Source organism: Equus caballus, chromosome 2 (genome assembly GCF_041296265.1).
Source record: "Equus caballus isolate H_3958 breed thoroughbred chromosome 2, TB-T2T, whole genome shotgun sequence".
NCBI lineage: Eukaryota > Metazoa > Chordata > Mammalia > Perissodactyla > Equidae > Equus > Equus caballus.
The window spans coordinates 85,035,933-85,048,067 of NC_091685.1; the positions used below are offsets into that span (position 1 = coordinate 85,035,933).

Here is a 12,135-nt window from a genome sequence, read left to right on the forward strand (position 1 = left end):
AAGGTTTAAATCCGAAGGAGGCTAAAGTAAAAGTACTTGGAATGACAAGCAGTTGAGCCAATTGGGGCGAGGAGAGAGAGTTTTAGGGGGTGGGTGGGTAGGGAGTGATACCAAAACAAAGTCCTGCCAGTTTTGTTAAGGCTCTTAAAAGCAAGGGCTATGATTTGAACTTCCGTATTTCTCTTACTTGGGGAAAGTATAGATGCGTTGTAAAGGTTTCTTTTCTCATTTAACGGAGTTTTCGAGTCTTAAACTGCTAGTTTGCCCCAAAACAAACATATATCCTAACTATGGACCTTTTTTTAATGCGGGCTTGAGGGGGTGGGGGTGGGGAGGTATACAGCTAAACGTGGGTTTGCAAATAGGGGTCGACAAATTAAAGTTAAGTGTTTTAAATGCCTAGGAGAATGCCCTGAATCAGGGGACCTAGTAAGAGGCCTGACTCCACCACTAGTCAGTTTGGGGAGAGATTTGGCGGCGGGATTGGAGCTGAAGAGCCAGGTTCTACGCTTGTGTAAAACCAATTTTCACCATACGGTTGTGAGGCATTCTGCATACATACCCTGAGTTTTGCTTCCTATGAAAATAGAGCTTGGTTGGTGCCGGCCGGGCTGAGTGGTTGGGTTTGTGCACTCCGCTTTGGTGGCCCGGAGTTTCATGGTTTGGATCCTAGGTGCGGACATGGCACTCATCAAGCCATGCTGAGGTGGCATCCCACATGCCACAACTAGTAGGACCCACAACTAAAAATACACAACTATGAAGCAGGGGAGGGGTTGGGGGAGAAAAAGGAAAAATTTTTTTTAAAACTTTTAAAAAAAAGGAAATAGAGCTTGGGTTTAAATGGAAGACAAAGGGGGAAAAAAGGGCTTTAGGAACTAATTCTGTGGATTCACAGACTCAGAATATTAGAACTGGAAAGAGCCTAGATCCTGTATTTTCTCCTTTAAAAAATGAGAAACTTGACGCCCAGAACAATCTACTAGTTACACAGTAACACAGGTCCCCAACTTGCCAACCTCAGTGCTTTCGTCCACACTAACTCATGATTTCAGTTTGTTGTCTCCATATGTTCAAGGCACTAGTGAATGTCTTAGACTTTCTTTATTAACAAATCGTGTGAGTGTGTGTGTGTGTGTATATATATATATATTTATTTTCTTTAATGTACTTCAACAGTGAGGAATTAGCAAGGACTTTAGGGTCAGATGATCTGGGCTCAAATCACCATGTTACCATTTTGTGGTTATGACACTTCGGGTAAATTACTTAACTTCTCTGAGCCCCAGTTTAAAATGGGGATTGTGAGGATTAAATGACAAATAGTAATGTTAACAAATACTGAACACTTGCATGTGCCAGAAACAACTCTAAGGTGTTAGTTCATTTAATTCTGACAATAACTTTGGCAAAACTAGCCCCATGTAGCCCCCATGTTATAGATTGGGAAACAGACACAGAAAGCTTAAGCAGTTTGCTCAAGGTCATACAGCAAGTACATAGCCCGGTTTGGCTCTGAACCCTACCCACATAACCATCATGCTATACTGTCTCGAAATATGTCCAGAAATAGATGGCATAATACCCAGTGCATAATGGAAGCTCAACAAACCTTCTTTCCTAGACTCTCTGCCCTTCAGTCAGTGAACACCACCTCTTTATATAAATGCATGCGTTCAAAATAAAGCAAGTAGAAAATCTAGACTGATAGAATGTACCTACAGGGGTCCCCCCTTATCCTTGGAGGATACTTTCCAAGCCCCCCAGTAGATGCCTGAAACCATAGATAGTACCAAGCCCTGTATACTATTTTTCTATACCTACATACGTATGATACTGTTTAATTTATAAATTAGGCACAGTAAGAGATTAACAACAATTAATAATAGAACAATTTATAACAGTATACTGTAATAAAAGGTATGCGAATGTGGTCTCTCTCACAATACCTTATTATACTGTACTCACCTTCTTGTGATGACGTGAGATGATACAATGCCTACGTGATAAGATGAGTGACGTGAATGACATAGGCACTGTGAGGTAGCATTAGGCTACTATTGACCGTTTGAGGATTTGTCAGAAGGAGGATCATCTGCTTCCCACCCAGGTTGACCACCATGGATAACTGAAACTTTGGAAAGTGAAACCACAGATAAGGGGAGATGACTGTACATACTTGTTATTTTTTTTACATGTCAATTCTCTACTTCAAAAACTGCAAGGATGATCATTGTTCTGTCATATTGATTACTATTTGTGGCTGCTCTTTTATTTCTCCAGAAAAAGGTTTCCCACATTCTTTACTTTCATGTTGGTGCTGTCTCAGTTCTCAGTAGTTAATTCTAAATACATGTGTTTAAGGTTAAACGAGCTGAAATTGTGTTAAACACGTTAGTCTGAAAAGTTTAAACAACTAAACAATTTCTAGGAGTTGCTGTAGTATCCTTAAAACATCACTAGGTGGAGATGTTATTTTGTGAGGTGCAAAAGATAGTTCATGCAAGTAGTCTGAAGGGTTGTTTAACATTTCTAGTTTTTTTTCTACCCCAAGTATAAAGAAAACCAAATAAACAAAGGCTTCTCAACAGGCCTTAGAGTCAGGCCATAGAACCTTCCTTTAGAATGAAAACAGTGCTATTTAAAGATCCTTCCAGTATTTATATTGTATGTCCTTTTGGTCAGATTCCTTCTAAATCGTTTTTATCCAAAGTCTATTAATAGGTGTATTTTTCACATGCTATGAGAACTATATTCTCTGCATGTAAAATTAAAGGAATAGCCTTTAAGTTTATTTCTCAAGGCTCTTAGAAAAGAAAATCTAAAACACCTTCACCAACTAGAATTCTTTTTCAGGAATATATCCCAAATTAGAGCCTGTTGCAAGTTTTTGGGAAAAGGTGATCCAAATGAATAGGAAGAACAAAGTTAAGTGACACAGAGGTGTTTTTGACTGAAAAGAAGCCAAAGTTGGAAGATACCTGTTGGTGAGAGAGAAAACAGAAAGGGACTCTGCAAACGCCAGGAAGATAAATAATACTGACTGTGGGACATGGGACAAAAGCACTGTCAGTAAAAATTGGAACGGATATGCAAAATATAGTTGGTTACTGTAGTCTAGACACCATGTAACTGTGTTTTTCCCCATATGAAATGCAAGCTTTTTGGAATAAAGTTATCTTCATGTGCCTTCTATAAAATACAAACCCCTAAAAGGAAAGAACAGTAATGAGAAGTCCATATAAATGTTTAAAATCCAACTTAGTACTGATAAAAGAAATGAAAGGTGAATGGTTTCATATACAAGAGCATCATGCAGTGTTCTGGTTAGTTTTCCACGTGTTGGAGCTTCCTCTCTCCATACCTGGCAGTGATGGCACAGATCCACTGAAAACATGACAACTACTTGCATGTTTATAGAATTAAAGATCTACAGGACACAGCCTGGGAGCTAAGCTAAGCACATCTCCTTTAATCTGGTGACTCTCCAATCTAAATGATATCTCAAAACTCTTTCACAAGTATGGGGAATTTTTCATGCTTGTGGTAAATATGTTTATTACAATTCACAATTAACTTCCACAGTGGTTTTTAAAAAGCCATCATAAATATATTCAATGTAGAAAATTATTTTGGCTGAGGACAACAGGGTCAGCTTTGGTTCAGGGAAATTCGTACACCTGGCCATAAACGATGTGTGAGACAAAGCAGTTTCTTAGGTATGACATTGCTTTCTTTGCACTCCATGGGTGGTTCCCTCCCTAGAGGTCTCCACTCCTGGTTTGATGCTTTCTGCCTGACAGATTAATTGGAACTTTTCATCACTCTGGGATGTGAGTGTCAGCACCAAGGTGATTATAAGGTAGGATGGTTGCTTTTTCCACTTGTGCTGTTACCCCACACCATCTTTACCTCCAGTCAATGTACCTCCCCTGATTAACAACCTGTCCTTCCAAGGCAGCAAATCAAATATAGAGATCTCTGTACATAATTTAATGGTCTATACAGGGACCAAACCTATATAAGCCTCAGTTAACACAGGTGCTAACTAAAGGAAATAGTCATAAAGACAACCTTTGCTGATGAGTGTTAGTTGTTAGTTAATATCAAGATCCAGTCATCTAGGTTGTTTTTCTTAAATCAACTACAATATTAGAAATAGTGTTAGGCAATGCCAGGAAAATAATCTTTTTTGCCCCTCTGAGAGATATAGACTTAACTCACATGAGAAAACTAACATATGTAAAAAATAACTTTCTAATAGTGAAGATTAGCATTTTAAGCACTTGGTTGGAGAAAGACTGTGATGAATTCTTTCCTGTTTTATCTCACTGAAGAAGTTCAGTATCGTGCTTCCTCCAGTAACAAGTTACAGTGGGACTAGAGCTGACAGATACCTCAGCATTCAGGCTGGGAGAGCTGAAATGACTTGCCCCAAATCACAGAACCAGTTAGTGCCAATCTGGATCTCCAACTCCTCTCTTCTGACTCTTCTGTCTTATATACTGGCTCTCACAGAAGCTTTTAAATTGTGCTTTTAACTTCCACAGTGGTTTTAAAAAAAGCCATCATAAATATATTCAATGAATAAAATTATTTTGGCTGAGGACAACAGGGTCAGCTTTGGTTCAGGGACATTTGTACACCTGGCAATAAAGGATGTGTGGGGCAAAGCAGTTTCCTAGGTATGACATTGCTTTCTTTGCACTCCATGAGTAGTTCCCTCCTTCAAGGACTCCAACTCTGACTATCCAACTGTCATTTGTCATGGCAGAAGAAGCAGAGGGAGACTCCCTCTCTGTGGTTAGGAGAACATCTTGCATTTTCTCAAAATGCAGGGAATAAAGAGTCCATGGAACTCTAACGGGGATGTAGAATACCGCTGTAATCCAGAATGCAGTCTGTGTTTTAAATTAAGGCCTCCAATCTTTCTAATAAATCATTGTGTCTGTTTTAATTTGCATTGATCTATTTCTGTGTACAATCTCTAGGGCATCCCTGAAATCACCAGCCTTTTATGTTTGGCCAGCTTTTACTTGTTCCTTTACAGTTCTCATTCCTAATAAGTGAGATACAGTTCCATCTCAACCCTGTGTCTTGGTAGCACTGAATTACTAAGCCCTTGTGACTGAAAAGAAAGGAATCTGATTCTGCTAGAATAACGTTGTTAAATGTAGACTGTCCAAACAACCACAGCCAGTCATTCAGGTTTTCCTCAGTACTGCCCTGTGTATGTGGGGCAGGCTAACCAGACTGGATGAGAACTGCTTCTCCGGTTCATCCAGGAGCGCTGTGTAACACAGATAGAGAGTTTTAATTCTGTGCGGAAATAGGAGATCGAGTCAGTCTGTAGTATGGTTTAGAGGGTCGGGTGAGTAGTTAGTTGGAGGTATAGGAGGAAAGAGTTCAGCAGAATGACTATAAGATGTACATTCAAAATGACTGCTTTAAGAACAAATATTAATAGCATGAAATCATATTAAAATTTTACACAGGTTTGTTCTTTCTTACTACTTATTTACTAGATGTGACAAATAGTTAAATATATTTTCTAGTTTATATTTATTAAAAGCCTTTTTTTTAATGTATATCTTATATGCAGGATGGTATAAAGAAAAAAAAAAAGCACTGGAACTAGAGTCAGAGAAGCTATGGGCACATTTCAGCTCTTCTCTTTCCCAGTTGTACATAGCCTGGATTGACTCATGTAGCCTCTCTGAGCTCTAGTTTCCACAGTTGTAAAAGGGATGTAATACCAACTCTCTCACAGGTGAGTAGTATGACATGAGATAGCAGCAAAGATACTAAGCCCTACAGTAGCCATTTCATATGCGGGATGTGAGATCTTTGGTGTCATCTCTTGATTTGTCCGTTATTTGTTTGCTTATTATAATTTTAGACATTTAAATCATTAAGTACAACATACTTTCTCACAACTCAGAATTGACTTCTGTTTACATCAGGTCATATATGCCTTAATTTTTTTTATTTAAAAAAAACCACATACACATACACACATGATAAAATTAGAATCCCCTTTATTCCCTCTGCCTGTTGATTGGTTCATTTATTCAACATACATTTATGGAGTGCCTACTATGTGCTAGGCACAATGCTAATTGCTTGGATGAGGATTCACGGTGAACAAGACAGACAAAAATGCTTGCCTTCGCTTTACTCTGGCTATACTGACTTCTTGACTGTTCTGACTGTGTCAGGCACACTTCTGCCTCAGGGCCATTACGCTTGCGATTCCATGATCCTGGAGTGTGCTTCCTACACATAGCCAAGTGGCTGGCTATTACATCTTCTTTAGGGCTTTATTCAAATTTCACTTTCTCAGTAAGACCTTCCAAGGCCATATTATGTAAATTGCATCCTTCTTCCACATTGCACGCACGAGCTGTATCTATCTCTGCAGTATCTATCTCTGTTGTATCTCTCTCCACAGTGCTTCTCACCATCTAACTCTCTGTATTTTATTGATCTTGCTATTTTCTGTCTCCCCTACTAAAATATAGGATCCAAGAAAGCAGAGATTTTTGTCTGTTTTACTCCTTGTTCTGTCTCTAGTGCCTAGCACAGTGCCCTTAATAATTATTTGTCAAATGGACTAAGGAATGAATAAAAGATTAAAAATTAAAGGCAGTTTGTTTTCCTCTCAAATTTGAATGCTTGAAGTGACCTAATGAAAGGAAAGTATAATTCCTATAGGATTTCCCAAATTACGAATATATGAAAAGACATTATCTCCATCTCCCAGCTTCTAAGAGAAAAATTAGAGTACGTGCTTATTTTTGAAATGTGAGTGGAATGACTTTCATAATGTCAGCATTTAGAGAACTTCTAGCTAAAGTATTTTGAAACTGATGGAAATATGACTCCAAAATTAGCTTTTGTACAATTTATGCTGCTCTGTTTATTTATCCCTTGATTTGAAATTATAGTGAAGCTTAAATTCCTGCAGAACCCAAAGGAAATTTTCCAGCCAGCCTTCTCTTCAGCCTCTAGAAGTTTACTTAGCTGGCACAGTAGAGGATTCCATCCTTTCGCTAACCCCAGGCATCACCGAACAAGTAGTTCAAGGGCATGAGCCACATAGTTCAATGAAACTTTGTCTAACACCTACTGATTTCTAAGCACAGTAGGAAATCTAATGAGTTGTATTTCAAAACCTTTTTTAGTCAGAGTGATAAGGTGGGAATATAATGGGCTTTGGAATGAAACAGTTCAAATGCTGGCAATGTAAATTTGGACACAAATTATTTAGCCTCCCGAAGTCTCCATTTTTAAGTCAATTACATTTATAACAGTATTGCCTGCCTTGTATGTTGGTTGTCTAAATTAAATAAGATACTGTATCAGTTACAAAAGCCTAGGTCATCCTGCAATAATTAAACAATTCCACAAATCTCACCTTAAAATAACAAATGTTTATTCTTTCTTGAGCTACAGTAGCTGTGGCTCTGCTCCTATGCAGTCATTCCTCAGCTCTTTACTCAGGACCCCAGATTGATGGAGCACAGTAAGCTGTTATGTTGCACATTGCCATGGCGGAGGGAAAGGAGAGCTCTGGACGATCTCACACAACCAATTACATGCCAGATTCTAAACTGACATGTCCTTTCCAAGGACATGTCATTAGCTGGAACTGATCACAAGGTGCCGCCAACAAAGGGGTCTAGGCAGTATAATCCTAGGTACCCAGAATGTGGGCACCTGCATTTTTGCTGAGCACTATCAATGACTACCATAGATATTAAATGTAAAGTGTCTAGTATAGCATCCACCTCATATTCATCCCTTTTCTCTCTCCAGGCTTCTCCCTGTATGCCTTCTTATTTATAAAGTGGAGATACCTATATTTCAAAAGCATTATCTTTAAATTCCCAAACTGTATCCCGTACAATGATTGAACCAGAAAATGCTCCATGAAAAAATAGTTATGTGATCAAACTAATTCAAGAAACATCATTTACTATATCTTTTCTTAGAAATTCTCTGTGCACAGTAGCTAATTAAAAGTTCAGAGATGCCCTGTGTTAAAGATACCCAAGGTTTAACAAACTTATTTAATCACCCAACAGGTTCATATAATGTCTATTAATAACCTGACAAACACGCATTGAACAATTGTTGGAAAAATGCTGCTCCAATGAATATAAGACTAGCCTCACTGAATTTCTAGATGACAATGAAAAAGCTTTTAGCATTTAAAAACAAAAATGTCTTACTCTGATATTATTAAAGATTTGCTAGAATATTTAGTTGTTTAAAAGTAGTTCTCTATCAATACAGAAGTAAAAAATGTTAATTACTTTATTCAACAAATATTTATTGAGAATTGAGTTCTACCAGCAGTACTACTAAAACTAATATGTACTCCTATTTGCATTTATTGAACACTTCCTGTGTGCCAAGTTGTTGTTAGACCCTAGAAATACATACTGAACAAGCAAGACAAGATCTTTGCCTTGATGGTGGCCATGGTCTAAAAGCAGAATATCAATCAGCAGTGTTTTAAAGACTTTGCATGGGTTAATTTCTTTACTTCTCATAACAACCCTTAAAGTTGGCAATTTTATTGGCTTCATTTTACAGATGAGAAAAAGAGAGGTTGCACAGCTAGTAAAATGTCTAAAACTCAAGGATTGATTATATAAACTGTAAAACATCCATACGGTGGAGTGCTTTGTAGTCATTAAAATTTCTGTTATGGAAGCATATTCTTGATATGGAAAACACTCTTTACTATGATGTTGATGGCAAAAGAAGAGTCCCATTTTTGTTAAAAGTAAAATATTCTTATATAATATTAACAGAAGGATTATAGGAAATATTTTGTTTTGCTACGATGAGCAGGTAATATAATTCTTTTGTGAAAAGAAAAAAGATAGCGTATTTTTTAAGAGAAAAAAAATCAGATAACTTATCTTTCTTTCAGCACTTGTGGCTGCAGCCATGAGTAGGCCCAGGCTTCAGAAGAAGCTCATCTCCAGCATCCTCCACTGTGGCAAGAAGAATAAGATTGGACCCCAGAGAAACTAGTGAAATAGCCAATGCCAGCTCCCATGTGCAGATCAGAAGCCCATCAAAGATGGGCTGGTCATCTATGAGCCTATGACTGTCCATTCCCAGGCTTGATGCAGGGAAAAGGGCAGGTAAATGGTCATAGGTAAGCAAAAGGCTACTCGAATGTCCAAGAAGGTAACCTGGATGAGAATTCTGTGCCCACTGCCCAGAAGACACCGCCAATCTAAGATGGACACCACCTGCATCACAGCCTGTACCCGCAAGTGATGGGGAGCCTGTCCAAGAGTACACGGATTCTCAAGGAACACATCACAAGCTGAACGCAGACAGAGACTGCAAGAAGCTCCTGGCTGACCAGGCTGAGACTCCCAGGGCAGAGCCCAAGGAAGCCCACAAGTGCCCTGAGGAGCCGCTCCAGGCCAAGGCTATCCAAGGAGAAGAGACCAAGAAATAAAGCTTCCCTTCTTTTGTCTGTACATAGTGGCCTAGACAGTTATATAAATAAATCACTCAGTAAAACAACCCTTCATCTGCCATAAAAAATGAGATACTAATGTCACCAACTAATTGCCCAGAGGAACTCAAATGGAGGTTCCGAAGCATTTAACTGTTTAAGAGATGCAATCACCAATCACCCTGAACCAGACCAAGCCTCACCACAAGAGTGGGAGTCTATGACCTTTGCCTCATTTTTAATGCTAAGATCTCCTCTCTGGGAGGAGCTTAGGCCTTATTACCACGGTAACCTGCAGTGTATTTGGAAGCACGTTTTCCAACTGAACCTGCGCAAGCCAACACCCACCTCTCCCTTTTGAAGATTCATTCCCCATCCAAAATAAAAGGCCCCTGCTTTGCCATGTTGGAGGACAGCCATAACTTTGGAAATGATTCCATATGGCCTCCTATTTCCTGCAAATAAGTTCTACTTTGTGTGACAACTACTTCTGATCGAGAGTCTGATTGTAACTTGCCAGGAGGCTAACCCACTTTGGGTTTGGTAACACTAGTACTAAACCAAAGAAATATGTGTTGTATTTAATTTTAATAAGGAACGTGTTACTCAGTTATACACCGTTTATCCTGACTGAATGCACTGTCCTAGTATATGTAAGTATAAGTTTAAAAAAAAGAAATTTAGATACTACTCACTCTGATGACTAGAACCACCATGGATGGGTCAGCTGCTTACCTACCAGGTGTACCTTGTCACCTTAGGTTAACATGAGGTCAGCTAGAGTATTGTGTTGCCCTTAGTCAAGATTTAATACTAGATTCCTCTTTACAGTAGACACTTACCTCACTAATTCAGATCAAAGGAGGGAAAGGAACTTTTATCTTCATTTAAGAAAAATTCATATGTTTTATATGTCCAGACTGACAATAAATATTTATTATTTTAAATGGAAACTTAAGCAATAAAATAATGACTGAAAGAATTCTTTTGAGAACAGATTTAGTGAATACATGCACGTTTCACCTCAGCATATTTGCAATTAAATGGGTGTGAGTAAACAGCTGCTGTAGAAGTGGTTGAGATTCTTAAAATAACTGTCTCAAGTAATTTAAATATTTTCTCTTGTAATCTTGGGTACACTACTAATTTTCTTAAATTCTCGCAGAATTAAGCCTCAACCCATCCCTGTCAGCAGTGTCTCAGAATACAATTTATTGAGCCAATTGTTCAGCAAACTAATTGCTAAATTAATGAGGTTGTAGGCATATTGGTCTATAATTTAAAGTCACTATATTATTGCCTCTAATAGTGACAAGGGAATAAACAAATTGAGTGTGTCCAATTGTTAACTCAATTTGTGCATAATGAAGCTACGAATGAAGGAAGTAGGGATTTAACACGATGGGAGAAGCTAAAGATTGGAGCTCTTTTATTTTTTCCCTTTTCCACCTTCTGTGATACACTGATTATTTTTCTGCTGATATGAAAACTGTATGTTCTATATGCCAACTTACTAAGACCTATACTTATCAACATTTATGTTTTCTGTCTAAGACAAGGACTTTAGAATTCTCTCAGGTCCCTTTTCTCTTCACCTGCTCCCCTAGCCAAATGCACACACGTGCTTTGTTGCTATTACATGGAATTTGAGTTTTAGATTATCATACACACACACACACTTGTTTCCTTATAAATTATTATTATTATTATTATTATTATTATTATTGCTGAGGAAGATTTGCCCTAAGCTAACATCTATGCCAGACTTCCTCTACTTTGTATGTGGGATGTCTCCACAGCATGGCTAGTGAGTGGAATAGGTCCAAGCCCAGGATCCAAACCCAGGCCACCAAAGCAGACCAGCGGAAATTTAACCACTCGGCTCCAGGGTCGGGCCATCTTATAAATTATTTAATAAGTTATTTACTTGCCCCTTTTCCCCACATATCTCATTGTGACTCCCTAGATTTATTTCTGTTTTTCTTAGAATATTTTCTCCAATATTCTTTTCAAAGTTGGCCTTTGAATACAAACTTTCTGAGCCTTGAATGCCTGACACCATTGTTCTTGTTCCATCATTTGTAAATAATAGTTTTCTGGATGTAAAATTCTACTTTCCCATTTCTTTTACTGCAACAACTTGAAATAGTACTTCATTGTCTTCTTGAATCCAGTGTTATTATGGAGAGAAGTCTGACGTCAATCTAATCTTGTTCTTTTGAAAGTTTTCTATTCTTTCTTTCTGAAAACATTATTTGTCTTTGATCTTAAGTTTTATACTGTGTCTAGGTACAGATTTTTTTCTCATCTATTTTGTTTAGTTCTTTATAAGCTCCTTTAATCAGAAATATTTCATCTTTCTTTCATTCTGGAATATTCTCAGTCTTTTCTTCAAACAGTTTTTCTTTCTATTTGATTGTTTTTCTCTTCAAGGACTCCTATTAGTTGAATGATGATGTGTATACTTCTCTTCCACATCTCCTACAAGTTGTTCTTTTGTATATCCCATCTCTTAATAATGATAATAGCTTACTTTATGTAGTATTTGCTATGTGCAAAGACTCTTCTGTGCACTTTGCATATATTAACTCATTTAATGCTCACTATAAACCTATAGGGTAGGTACTGTTACTATATCCATTTTTCAG

The 12,135-nt window shown here is 37.9% G+C and overlaps 1 pseudogene; it reads left to right on the forward strand.

The window, feature by feature from the left end:
• Nucleotides 1-8,961: 8,961 nt before the first annotated feature.
• On the forward strand, nucleotides 8,962-9,487 carry LOC100069696 (large ribosomal subunit protein eL19-like; annotated as a pseudogene).
• The last annotated feature ends 2,648 nt before the right edge of the window (nucleotides 9,488-12,135 follow it).